General features: G+C 47.0%; 1 long non-coding RNA gene across 1 annotated transcript in view; it reads left to right on the forward strand.

Annotated features, from left to right (window-relative positions):
• The window catches only part of LOC144152672 (uncharacterized), a 147,404-nt gene extending 140,438 nt beyond the window's left edge, over positions 1-6,966 (forward strand). Inside the window, exon 7 of the long non-coding RNA XR_013319208.1 lies at positions 6,764-6,966. This is a non-coding gene — a long non-coding RNA (uncharacterized LOC144152672). The remainder of the gene's footprint in view (positions 1-6,763) is intronic.
• Positions 6,967-14,552: the final 7,586 nt, after the last annotated feature.

Below are 14,552 nucleotides of genomic sequence, written 5' to 3' on the forward strand. Positions count from 1 at the left end.
AGAACTATGTGAAACGTTCTTAGAAACCGCACAGCCACGGTGGGAGCAAGCCAACTACGCACTGCCCCTTTTCCTCCACGTCCACAGGGCACGCCCCATGGATCGGCGGTTTCCCCCGTTCTGTTTACCCTTTTAATAAGAGACCTACCTCCGCTGCTGCAACACCTTCCACACATCAAACACGTCAACTATGCGGACGATCTCACACTGTGCACTTGTACTGGCTCTACTGGAGAGCAACAAGACACTTTAGAAAAAGCAGTTCCCATCATTTAAAAATACATCCGACGACGAGGTCTTACAGATGCACCCGAAAAATCGCCACTTCTGACTCTCACAAAACGCACCTCACAGCACCTCACGATAAAATTCCTCTTCCACTCGTTACTCTAAATGGGAAAGCAATTACTCACATTTCTCAACTTCGGATATTACGTCTCAATATGCCAGAAGACAATTCTGGGTCACAAACCATCTTTCTGTTTTAACGCACAATAACCCAGCTAACACACCCTCTACTACGAGTAGCACAAAGACAACACGGCCTTAAACAACATAACCCCACGAGATGCATCCTGACAAGGATCACCATATCTTGTTCTCGAGACTGCAGCAGTAAAGAAACTCGACACTCTAATCCACCAAACCTACAAGACAGCAGGTGGACTTCCTCCTACTACAGAGACAAAGAAATTACTCCAATTGTATCTCCACAATACATGGCAAGAACTTATGGAATCCCACAACGCCACGCAACTACGTTGGCTCACCCTCCCACCCATTGGGTGTTACCTACTCACCACACTCGCCTATTTAGCTCAAGCATGCCATGAGCAAAAGGAACGAATCGCACTCCATATCCTCCATCCCTTGCGCATCGCCCCCATTCCACGATGTATGCATCCAGAGTACCATACCGCCCGCCGTCCAGCCTAAGCTCACCATCATTCGACCGCATATGCCCAACAAACCAACACTCGATACGTGGACGCTACGCCATGCAACCACCCCAAAGCATTTGTTGCCAGCGTGATCAGCCACCAGAGACAAGAAACCACAGCAGTTTCGATTCGCACCACGCAACCCACCACAGCGGGAGAAGTAGCCATCCCCTCGCTTTACAAACCCCGAAACAGTACAACACGATCACCACAGATTCACAATAAGCCTACCGCAACTTCCTTAACGGCCGTATCTCTCATCGAGCCTTACAAATTCTACGCTAGAATTCCCATCTGCCCATCGCACACATCGTATGGACTCCAGGCCCCAGGGGATTGGAAGGCAACTAAGCTTCTCTTGCGGCGGCCAGCGAGCATGTCCTCCGGGCCATTGCCGAATACCCTAGTCGCCCCCTACTCTAGGCTCCCAACTAACCCCGTCCACTCCCCTCCTCCTCAACGCCGAAATCCTCCACCAGTGTAAGCGGCAACGACCGCAAGCGCAATGAACGGGACGACGCGAGGACGAGACAAATACAAGCGCTTTATGTTCAACTCTTCTGACGGAAATATCCCCCTCCTCACCAAACTCTCTCCAGTACCAGCGCAGTTATACTACGCAAGCTACAAACACCTGTCCTGACAATACACTCTACCACGCCACGTTCCCTACCCATTAAACAGCCACATGTCAGTTTTTTTCAAACATGGGAACTCTCTTCCACATCACCGCAGAATTCTCCAACACCCCTACCCAACCACTACTCGCCAACATTACCACACAGCAGTGGGAGGAGCTGGTGGCCAGCTCCGACCCAGCTACCCAGCTCATGTTGGTAGAGAGGGCAGTGCGAGCGGATCACCTTCAAAGCATCCTGCACTGAGGACCCCTCTCATCAGGCGGGTGCCTTAAACACCGCGCTTGCTGCCTTGAACAAAGTTAACTCAGTTAGTCAATCAATCAATCAATCAATCAATCAATTGTACATGTTCTCCAAGAAACGAAACCTTTGATGAAAAGGCGTGGAGAACAACGGTTGAAATAGGAATTAAAAAAATTCCCTCGCACTTCCCCGAGGGGGAGAGTGTGTAAGTGCGAATGCACGGTTGCATTCGCACTTAAAAGAAAGATGCATTTACTCACAGACACCTATTTGTGTTGTCGTTGTACTTGATTGCTAGAAGGATCGCTTTGTGGTCCGTGAAATGGACCGTCAAAGGGTTTTGGAGGACGGTGCGGACTTGGCAGTTTCTCGCAAAGGCCAGGTCGATGAAACCGCCGTTGATGGTGGTGGGCGAGTCGAGGGGTACGCACGACATGGAGTGCGTGGCGTGCATGTAGTCGACCAACCACTCTCCGTCCTTGCGGACGTCGACGTTGAAGTCGCCGACCAAGACGACGGGATCCGAGGGTTTGGAACGCGCGCAGACGCTCTCCATGGCCGCGTCCACGTACTGGAGGACCGCTTCGCGCCAGAGGTTGGGGGCGAGGTAGGCGGTTAGCACGAAGATGCCGTCGCCGGAGTATGCGTTGGTGTAGACCATGCTGTAGGGCGACTCGTCCCTGACGGGCGAGGTGGCAACGGCGTGAGAGACGACGTCGGCGTAGACGTTGCCCACGAGGTATACCCCGCAGTACTCTCCGTGGCTTCCGCTCCGGGCAAAGTTCGCACTTAAAAGGAAGCGTTTCACATAGTTATCTCAGCTTTGAAATTTCGTGTCAGTACTCCTTTAAGCGGGTGCATTAGCCCTTCTCACGCCCGATTCCTGGTCAATCCCTCACGTGGGTATGTGCCATGAGGAGGCGCCCAACACCCGCAGTCACTGAGCGGAGAGAGGAGGAGGAGAGTAGCGCGCGCCCATCTCCCCCCGTTGCTAGGGAAGACGAGGAGGAAGACGAGGAGCGCACGCACCCGCAGCTGTTGCTATGCGGACTACGGCGGCGGACGATTCAGGCTCGCTTAAGAAGTGCATTCGCACTTAAAAATGGCAGCGGCTAGGCTCAGCTAAACCGTCATATTCAAAGCAAAGCTAACGGCTCGCTGTTCCTCAATCTGCGACGCTAGCTTCGCGCGATTGGCATTCTGGACCTTCTCAAGTTAAGCAGGTCACCGGGTAATATCCACGGGGTGGTCCGGCCTTGCTTGCCGACGACAGCTCTAAATCTCCCGCTCCCGCGCAAGGCTCCACGATGATGGCTTTGCATCGCTCTCATCCATGTCCATGCTCCCACTGGATTGACGAGCGCTGCGCTATTCTTGGCCAAGCGCGCGGCGAGTCACGTGGTCAGGCGGTGACCCAGCTGCGGAGAGCACATGAGCCAAACCGTCGGATCCGAATCTCGGAGCGATGAGTCACGTCATGCGTTGCCAAAGCTACGGTGCAGCTGCGGTAAAATGAAGGTCAAATTGCTGGCCACGGCTGAAATCGGCTCAGCTAGGTTATTAAAGCTGTGTTTTAAAATAACGAAAACGGAGAACCCTGCACTAAGCCTCGCATCTCCAGAAAAATACAGAATTTTTGACTTGAAGCACGTAATCACTATAACGGTATATATTTACGCCAATGGCGAAAAGAAACAAAATAAACTAAAAACAAGAAAATATTGATTGGCTGCTCATAGCCAAAGCTGGCTGTAAAGAACTCACAATCCACACAATCAACGTAAGAATGCTACGCATTAGCACACAATACTCTAAATTTCTGCGAGATTTTTCGATAACAATTGTCTGGCGTACTTCAAAACAAATTAGGTGTGTACTACAAAAGTACTGAAGATAAATGAAATCTTGAGCATTATGCTCCAAAGCAAATGTCAAATGAGGAAAAAGCTGCGTTCGTAATATTTTAAAGAATACTACTGAGAACCCTGCCGTCTCAGGGAGTTTCCTCCGCCAGCTATCGTTTGTCTGAAGTAAAGCGCGCGTTTCCTCTTCCTTTTGAATGCAGCACATTATTTTTGCATAAAGTAAGGGTATGGCTTTGCTGTCAATATCATAAAATTTTATTTCTTGATCGACGATCTTATCGATATAACTGAGTGCTTGAGGAAACGAGAGAAAATGAAGCGACATTCCATCCGCCGACATGCTACTTTGCAGGACACTTTGTTAACTGCTTTATGGAACGTCGTTTTTTTTAATAGATAGCGGGCACCAGTTCGGTCCAGTAAAGGTTTTTTTGACAGGAACCTTTTTTTTCTCCCATCACTTACTCCATGAACAAAAAAACTGTAACAACCAGATAGCTCTTCTCGTTTTTATTGTGTCGTGATGAGGGTGCCTCGTGATGTACTCGTGAGGGTGTGTCGTGATGTACTAGCGTAGAAGCATGACGTATGCTGTTTGCACAATTGTGGGAGTTTTTACATCTACGACACGTTCACTGTGCGCAGGCGCGAAGGGTTAGCCTTTGTTATAAATTGCTTGTTTACGCAATACGAAGGCGTTGTGAATCTGTGGTGGGTCCCATTACAACTCTGTGCCGCAGTCCGTCGTTCTGCGCAGTAGTACAAGGAACCAGCACCACCGTTCAGGATAGTCGTTAACCCACAAGCAGCTCCTAATGAGATAACAAATTGTCGCCTCGACGGATTCCCCTTTTACGAATTGCCCCATTCGACGAATTGCCCTACGAGGTGGCCTGCTGCAAATGGTCTTTCGACAAAAAACCGTAGAGCCGCACTTTTAAGCAAATAGCTTGTTTTTGTTGATCAATATTGTTTTACCTGAACCACTGTGCCAAAATAATTATGCGGAGGAATCACCAGGTATAAAAATGAACGAACTGAAAACATGTAATGTCGTAAATGTAAAAAATATATTTTTTATTCTCCCTAATGCATTTTTTTCACAATTTCAAGCACTCATTTTCAATGTAATAATAAAGTGTACACGTACACAAAAATCTCCCGCGATTGTGCACAATGTACTAAATATATCTTTATGACGGCTTCCAGTGTTGCCTAATAGCTATCTAATGATAGTTGAGGGCGCTGGTGGGGCATAAAACTGGAACGCTAAATGTGGGCTAAGACTCAAAGAACGCACCTTTTGCACATTCAGCAAAATCGCTACAACGGCAACGTCAAAGCGCTGAAGTTTCGTAACAGTCTCTATAGGACTTGTTGCATGGAGAGGCCAACAAGTTGAATTTTTTAGGGTTAGTTTTTAGTAACAAGAGAAAAATGACGACAATGTGCGCAGAATGCGTCGTTGGTAGATCCTCACTTTTTTACTTCCGTTACCATTTTGTCAAATTTGAGAAAACATCAATGAGACTGAACCTTTTTTTAATTTCTTCAGAGGTGTTGTTTTGCTGGAGATTCAAGTCCGATACGCGAACTTCTCCAGAAGTAAGGAGACTCGACCCGCCCAAAATATCAAACACGTGTTGGTTGAACAAACAAACTGTAAAAATTTAAATATGATGTTGTATATTAAAGTAGGGATGTAATTTAAAGTGACGATATATCGCAAGCGAATTTTCTTTCCGTATTTATAATTTTTTTCTTAGTTTTTAGCGTCGGTATTTAATTCGTGTTTCAGTGACTCCTAAGTATTTCACGCCCGTGAAGAATGATAGCAATTCGCCTCGAGGGACACCACCGGAGTGGCTGGCGCTGCGATTCTAGTGTCGTCACTCACAGAATCACCTATCCTACATTGCAGCCTAGTCGGTTTGCAGCGAGTGACGTTTCGTTGAATTCCCACTTTCTGGATGTATTTTCGGGCTAATTCTCGACTTTAAAGTTCACTCTCGGAGTGTGAAGCGTCATTTGACCACCTGGAGACTTCATGACAGTAGCGATTGTTGTAAGCTGCCCGAAAGCAACTGGTGCCTGGGGTCGAAGCCAGACGTCTGCGACCGAACCCGGTGCAAGCGAAAGGTGCGGCTCGTTTTCCCGACCAATGTTGTGGGCTACGACGATCGCTGAGCTAAATTTCAAGGTTTAACGCGATGTTCACGAAGCCGGTTGTCGCCGGTTCTAGCGACTGTAAACTCAGTCCACTTCGGGAGAGATGTGAAAGCCTTTGGGAAAAATTATCCGTGCCTGCCAGTCATGGAGAACTTTCCGCGGCAAGTTCAGAAATCCATGTGAAGTGGAACAGCTGGGTCTCCAATAAAGGCAGAGGGGCAGCGATATCTGTGGTTTCTCTAGCGTTGCGCCACTAGTGCAAGCTGTGGAAATTTTTTTCTACTTCGCAAAATATCAGGCAGCTTGTTTCAGCATGGCAAACTCAGGGTGTAGGCGCGTAATACCACACAATAGAAGCAGTGGTCACAATGTTAAACAATATACACCAACCGTATCATAGACACACGGCTCTCCAAAGATATGTTATTTCGCATATACAATCTACGTGAGCGTATAACCAGGCTTGTTTGGCGAGAACAAATATAGAGCTTAACAGGGTGTACTTTTGGGCGTGTGTGTAGTTCATAATTAAATGGCGACAGCGCAAACACAAACACGCGAGGAAAGCGTCCGGATGAGAGCTGTCCTGTAGTTTTCACATGTCCGTGTTTATTTTCCCGCTGCAGCTATTTTGGTAAGACACAGAACGTCCTTACCAGAAGTTCCTCTTAAAAGGCTAAATATATTGTCGCTCACGTTGGGTGTTGTTCAGTAATGCAGTCTTTTTCCTCATCGAGTTGCTGGCTGCGACTTTCTAAGAAAAAGTAGCGGTTTTCCCAAGAAATATAGTCGCTTTCAAATACCGAGTGTATACAGCAGCACATTTTCTACACTTATTATGCAAGGGCTCCTCTAACAATTATTGAGCAGTTTACTAATTTTTTGTAATATGGAATCTTTTCAGATAGACCAAGTACAATTCTCGGTTGTGGGTCGGAACCAACTAATTAACCCAAACGAGAATGAGTACAACTCGCACATTATTGATGCTTACAAAGGTTTGATACTGACAATTGCCAAGTTTATACGACCACAAATGAGCACATCCAAGATACGCGAACTGGCCGACGTGCTAGTCGACTTCGAAAGACAGCTGGCTAACGTGAGAAAACCAGTTTTTCTTGCCGCGTTTCTGTTGTTTGTTGTTTAGTGTAGTGTAGTGTTTCAGTGACGGAGAAAGATGCTCCTGAAATATATTTGAATCTGCATGAGTTGTTTTGACAACTGATGGGCATCGCTCCATACGTTTTGTCTTGTAGACAGCCGATAATGTAATTACTACCACCTGGAAATAAACGCACTTTCCCAAAAACCACAATTTTCTCTAAACTATAACAGAAACCTATTGCTTGTGATAGTCATTCTGGGATCAGATAAGATTTATCAGGCCTCTCTAGACTCACCAGTATCATCTCGGAGATTCCCTAATAAACCGGATGTTCAAACTTCGCCGTATGTATAGCTCTGCTGCAGATTGACTAGGCGATGCCCAGGTGTTTTTACCGCGCAGAATAATTTCACTTCCGCGCTTCCAAAACGAATCGTGTTCGTTTCTTTGATAAAAGATCTGGTTGATTCGTCCCGAAGTGGTCACCGGTGACAGCTGTGCTACAAAACTTTACTACCAGCGAGCGCAGCAAAAAGTACCTGTTTCAATTGGGTATCCATCTTTTCACCCCCGTAGGATCCCACCTTACTAAAACAATGCAATTTTTATAGTCGTTACTTAGTGGCGGAATTCGAGGGGATCATTACCGTGATCAAATACCGTGATTAATTTAAGTGTAACGATTTCTCTGTCAACTGCGGTACAAGTGTGCCAAGAATACTTCCGGGGTCATTGTTATTTTGGGAATTACTACGCAGGTTACAGGAAATAAGACAGGTTACTGACCACAAGCATCATTGCATTTTGTTTTCTTTTTTGCGAACACCCGGCGCTAGTGTGGTACACGTTACACCACCGTTGAAGAGAATCAACTTCATATGGCCCGCGTTGCCAAGAATGCCAGGTTAATCTACATTTATTTGTCTGCTTAAAACCAGTATTGCAATTTGACCCCAGCCAATGCGTGCGATAGAAAGAAGTTGGGACAGAAGAGGGGGAGGGGATAATTCAAAGCAAATAACCGGTGCGAAGAGAGTGTAGTTGGTTCTCCCCAGCGACGATGAAGGCGACAAGTGCTAGAAATGCCACCTGCGAATAATCATACCCCTTCGAACAGCCAGTAAAACTCATCACTGTGCCACTGGTCGGTCCAATTTCGGTAACAGGTATGACAAGCCGATTCCAGCGATGGTTGCGTCGGCTGTGCAGCCAATGGTGAAGTACCTCACGGAGTTTATGACCAGCTCCCTTTGTTGGTCACTCGTTTTACTGCTAATACAAGTTAAAGTAACCGGTGATGTCCAGCTGTGCCATTATAACCATGACTACAACACATATTGAGGAACGTGCAAAAATGTTTCAATGGGGACAAATATTCAATCGCCCATTGACTGTTGCTCAAAACGCACCACCCCGCGGGGCACCCTGTGCATTCAACGGAGTGTTAGTAGCGACACCACGTACCCCGACCCTCGCCAACCCACCAATCACACTGCGACCGACCGTGCCAAGGAGTTTTAAGGTCAAAGGTAGAAGCCTCGAACGGTTGCCTTGGTTGCCCTTGTCAAGATTCGGATGATGGGCTTCCTATCTGTCAAAGAGTCAGAAACCTCCAAGACCTCCCTCACCCTCAGGGTAAAGACAGTACAGAAAGTACCCTGGAAAATCCTGCCCTGGAAAATCCGTTCGATAATCAAATTCTGATAAAAAGCTTAATCAGCCCGTTCACGAACGTGACAGATTGCTCCGAGAATGGCCATAAGACCCAATTCAAGCCAGTATGTATTAAAGGCGTGCATGATTCCACTTATTGTGGCAGATCGGTAGAGGTTTAGGCTATGGCAGCCGTTGTTACGTAAAGCGCAGCATCTACGTAAACATCTGCTGCATCTTCTACCTTGTTGTAACGATGGTGCGAACATTCCAAGCTGCAGAACCGGAACTCAAACTAACCGAAACCTGAACCGAGCCGGTTGTTTTACAAGCCAGGCTGTTTAAGCTCTTCGTTGCGCCGTCAATGAACAAAAATGCCAAGAAAATGTCGAGCCCACGTGAACATGCGTCTTGTGACAGCGCCCGGCGGCACGCGGCCGCGTGGGGATTGACCAGGAATCGGGCATAAGGTGGGCTAATGCACCCACTTCAAACAATTGTAAATTATAGAATTAGAAATTCGGATAAAGGAAGAGCGTATAATCAAAACGAGCAGTGGCGAAAAATTCGCACGTAGAGGTTTGAACAAAGGAATGAGCTTTGCGTCTCGTAAGAGGGCCTCGCCGCACGTACTCATGTGGGGGCTTGGCGAGAAATTGGGCGTAAGGAGGGTTCGTGCACCCCTTACACAAAACTGTAAATTATTTACTTAAGCCTTTGAATGAAGAAAAAGCGTATAGTCACAAGCGAGAATTGGAGAAAATCGGAAGTAAAGTTTTAACAAAAGAATGTAGATAGATTAACTGGTTTATTCATTGCAGAGGTTTGAAGGGAATACGCCCCCGGCTACTCCATTTCACAGAATAAAAATACCTAGACCCGGTCAAACAAATCCTAAGTTCGCGACAACGTTCGTGATATTTAGATGGTGTCCATAAAATGTCCTCCTGAGTTGACATTCCCGGATTCACGGTGAAATGCCTATTACGCAGGTTGATACTTTGCCGCCCATACCTGTCGAGGTAAAAAACTCATTCAAAGCACGAACAACCTTATTTTGAAGACCAGCGTCAGGCCATGGAATGAGTTTACGCCTCGTGATAGCACTCGAAAACACCTACCCACGTGTACGATTGTCCAAAGACTGGGCGTAAGGAGGGTTTTGCCCGCTCCACAAACCTGTAGCATAAATACTTAAGCATTTTAAAGAAAGAGCATATAATCACAAGCAAGAATCGGTAAAAAATTTGGAAGTTCAGGTTGGAAAAAAGGGAACTTTCTGAACAGGAAAAGAATAAAACCTATCAGGGCCGGCGCCTACTCTTAAATACGGCTACAGGATTGCACCTGGGCTTGCGCGACGTAGGTCGCTAGAAAAAAGAAAAGAAACAATTCATAGTGCACATGTCAGTCAGTGTTTGTGCAAACAACGGCACCTACCAAACAACTTTATTCTGCTGCTGATGTCACTCGCTCCGTGTTCCTAGAAACCATAACCTGCGCATTATAAAACTTGGACCCGCGGCGGTGGTTGTGAGAAAACTCTCTCCTAGTCTGTGCCTCGAACATTGAGTATGGCGGACCTAAGACCATCTAGACGCCCAAAGAAGAGGTGGCTTATCAAGAATCGCGCCGCGCTTTCAGGCGAGAATGTAATCGCCTAGAAAAAAAAGAGGAAGATGAAGAAGAAGAAGAAGAGGAAGAAGAAGAAGAAAAAGAAAGAGATGAAGAAGAAGAAGAAGGAGGAGGAAGGAGAAGAAGGAGAACAAGGAGAAGAAGAGAAAGCTTTCAACGGAAAGAGAGCACTCGACGAAGACAAGGCTCAGCAAACTAACTTCCGCCCTCTTGACAGCCTTGGCGTGATATAAAACATCAGGCTCCCTTTTACGTCCTTGCGACTGTGTAGATGAAATATGGCCGCATGATTGCTGCACTGCGCAACGGCTATGGCCCGCACGCAAATATGCTTGCTTGTTGCATTTAGTACCTTGCCTAAATAGGTCACACTCTGGAAAGTGTAGATACTAGACAAGTGTGACTCGCAGAAATTGTTTGCTGGCTAAGCATTTGGCTGATTACTACAATAAAGGGGTTACTGTCGCGGCCCCGTGAGCGTTTTTTTGCATGCCAAAAAAAACAAAAAACGTCACTTAGGCAGATTTCCCCACATGTTAAAGATACCAAGGTGGTCTGAATTAATTGGCCACGCGGCGCTTCGTCACACAATTGTAACTTTATGGCGACAAACGCGGCAATATTTTTTCACACGTGTTTACACGGGCATCGCCTCTTATGTTTTTCAACCAAACGCGTTTCCAGCTTTACGGTGGTACCCGCCGCGGTGGCTGAGTGGTTAAGGCGTTGCGTTGCTGAGCACGAGGTCGCGGGTTCGATTCCCGGCCGCGGCGGCCGCTTTTCTGATGGAGCGAAAAGCAAAAACGCCGATGTGTACGAGATTTCGGCGAACGTTAAAGATCCCCAGCTGGTAAAAATTAATCCGGAGCCCTCCACTACGGCGCGCCTCCTTACCTGCGTTGCGTCGGCGTGTTAAACCCTACAATCAATCGAGCTTTACGGTGGTAACACGCATGTACTTTATTTACAAGAGATAAAAACACCATGTTACACTGTACTAAATTAGGGGAGAGGGATTAGGTAATGGAGATTGAAAAACAAAATGATACATCCATTCGGGTACGAAACTAAAGGAAACGGTGGAGGCCAGATGTCAAGACGAAGTTTCGTGGAGCGGTGATCAAGCACCATTCTTCGCTCGCATTGAGAACACTTGGATAAAGCCAATCGTGGGTGAGTGGGTGAGCTTGCCAATCCTACGTTTTTGAAGGCTTGTTGTCAACAATCGGCAAAGCGAGGGCAGTCCCACAGAATGTGTGCAGTGTCGCTATTGGCCTAGCTCCATGAACACTCGGTATCATCTAGACCGCCGTATCTTGTAGCGCGAAAGTGGGGTGTTCTTGCCGACCCCGTTCTAATCTTATGAATGATAGTGTCATTAATGGCGCTGTACTGCACCCTTCTGGACTTGGCGCGCTTTTGGCGTTGCAAAGGCGCAGGGCGTCGTCTACCTCCGCCAGGGTGAACAGGTTGTCGAGGGGACCTTGACCATCGGGTGACTTTGGCGTGTAGGGTTCTGCATGACTTGTTTTTGAAAAGAAGCTATCTGATAAAATTTCTTCAAGTTCATGAGCCGATACACCTATGCTTATTATGAGGGATTGCAAAGCAGTGCGGGAGGGCTTGGCACCAGCGATTGTGTTAATAACACCCGATACTTTTGAGTGAGGGGTGGCAGTGTTCCGCGTAGTACAGAACTGGTGCCATTGCTCCCGTTTCAGGCCTTTTGAATAAAGCTGTATTTTTACGCGAAACCTTTTCTGCTCTGCACGCCTAGCCGGATCTGTAGGCTTTAATTTGAAACGTTGTAAGATCGAACACAAGCATCTCGAAGGCCGAGGTTTGGTAGGCCGGAAACAAGATTTGAAGGTCTAACATTGATAGCCTTTGTGCTTTGGCTTTTGCCTCTAGGACACTATCTGTCACTGTTCCTTGCGCCATTGTGAAGTATTCCCGAAATTTGTTCCAATTAGTTACTCTTCGTACAACTTTGTATGTGTTAGTGTAATTCTGCAGAGAAATTGTAATCAGATGATGATCCCTTCCCATAATGCTTGGTTCCACAGTGCATGACGCGCTTATTTCCCCGGAAGCCCAGGGAAAATCTGGTGCCGTTTTCTGGTTTCGCCGCGGAACACACCTCGTCGGCGTTCCGTTATTTATCAAAATAAGGTTGGCCTGATCAGTTCCTTCGATACAATTATTTCTATGTCGAGAAGAATCTGAATAACCCCACTTTGTATGCCTCGCGATAAAGTTGCCTGTTATAAGAATCGGGGTGGGCTTTTATTTTATATTATAGCCCTTTAGCTTTGTTATAAGAATCGGGCCCAGCAAAACGTCACGGAGAGCTTCAATCAAGTCCATATTAGCGGTTTCATCGGAGTCCAGTAGAATTCTACCTTTTGGTCGTACGTAGACTGAGTCCACAGTGAGACGCCTTTTCCCAACGACCACTACTTCGCGGTCTGTGGAGGCCAGATGAGACGTGGTCAGTTGTGAATCAGGCAGTGGTTTTTAAGGGCAGAGCACTTTATGGGCTAGCCTTGCCGTCGTAGATCGTTAACGGTCGATGTCGAGGGACTGCCGGAATCAGGCGGCGCAGCGAGATGATGGACCCAAGTAGAGCCTGGTGTACCGTCGTCAGGGGGTCACACTGAGACTTCGACAACTACGCGGTTTGAACAGTCATAACCCTTCGAACCTTATGAACCGCTAGCGCTTGTCATACATCTCCCCGTTGTTTAGAGCAAAGAAAGCTGCAGGTACATTTCAGGCAAAATGTGCCTATATAACCGGCAGCCCCGCGTTCATTTAGTTTGGAACGTTCGTTTGGGCGGTTTTTACGATAGCAAGCGCAAAAAAAATGTTGCGTTGCAATCGAACTGACGCACAAAGGCTCCAGCTGTGTAAGAAAAAAATCGCGCGTTCGAGATGACTCAAAACAGCTCCAACATACGAAATTAAGCCAAGCACAAAAAGAGAGAACTCCCACTATCGCAGTTTCAGACATGGGGTGCGCGAGCGCCGCTAAGGCCGGAAAACTGAAATGCATGGGGTGGCAGCGCTGAGTGGATAACGGCGCTGTAGCCCATTATGTCGAATCACTTGTCTGCACTTCCGACGGCTTTCACATCGAGTGGAACGGCTTTAATTTTTTAACGAAAATTACGGCTGTCCCTTTTGAGATGTGCAGTGATGGGCTTGTAAATGCGTTGAACACTGACGAAGTACGCTGCAGCTAAAGGTTCGTTTTCTGCGTGGAAACTGATGGTAAAAGTATACCGGTAGTATTTAAACATGTCCTTTGGTAATTATTGGATGGTGACACGCCGGTATCGTGGCCTAACTCTAGCAGCTTAGTGGTCAGCCTGATGGGCTTGAGATAATTACGATTTCAAAAATAACGTCAAAGACGAATACGTGGTAGACAATATATTATTCATATTTGTCTCTAGGCGGTGGCTTTATGTAGTTACTAGGAGAGCACAAAAGCTAGGGAGCAAAGTGGCTGCTTAGTCGTTGAGAGAACATCACCACATTTTCACAAATTTGTCAAAAATGATTGATTGCAGAGTTTAACGCGCCGACGCAATGCAGGCGATGAGGCGCGCCATAGTGGAAGGCTCCGCAATAATTTTGACCACCTGGGCATCTTTAACGCGTGCCGAAACCTCGTTCACACGGGCGTTTTTGCTCTTCGCCTCCATCAGAAAAGCGGCGGCCGCGGCCGGGAATCGAACCCGCGCCCACGTGCTTAGCAGCACAACGCCTTAGCCACTGAGCCATCGCGGCGGGTAATTTGTCAAAATTGTCGCGAAAATAACTGCAACCTTACACCTGATTTTGCCCCCCCCCCTTTCCAAGCCTGCATTTGTCTTAAGTAGTCAAACTTGTTTTTGAGCACTGCTCAAAAGAGGCTTTGAGCACTGCTCAAAAAGAGGCGACCAGTGCGTGAGTCAGCCCTCAGTTACTTTGCTACAAAAGGAGCGTGACTACTTAGACAAGGCAAGTCAGAGATATCAGCATCAAAATATTCCCCTCAGTGCTGTGTGCATTGTTCATTTTTCACTGGTTTTTTGCACTGTACTTTTCCTTTTCTCTTTTTTTTTGATTGATTGCAAAGGTGTGACGTCGTCTGTGTTTTCGTATATATTGCACAACGCAATAACATACGCCCAGTTGCTAGGCAGCGCTTGTTCTGTCTTTTTTACGTTCTGTCGTCCGCGTCCTTGCCCTGTTTTTTCTAACAATGACATGTCCGTTGTGCTGGCGAGAGGCACAACCGTGCTCGTTC

This window comes from Haemaphysalis longicornis, unplaced genomic scaffold, assembly GCF_048455015.1.
Source record: "Haemaphysalis longicornis isolate Haplotype H1 unplaced genomic scaffold, Haemaphysalis longicornis Haplotype H1 scaffold_9, whole genome shotgun sequence".
Lineage (NCBI taxonomy): Eukaryota > Metazoa > Arthropoda > Arachnida > Ixodida > Ixodidae > Haemaphysalis > Haemaphysalis longicornis.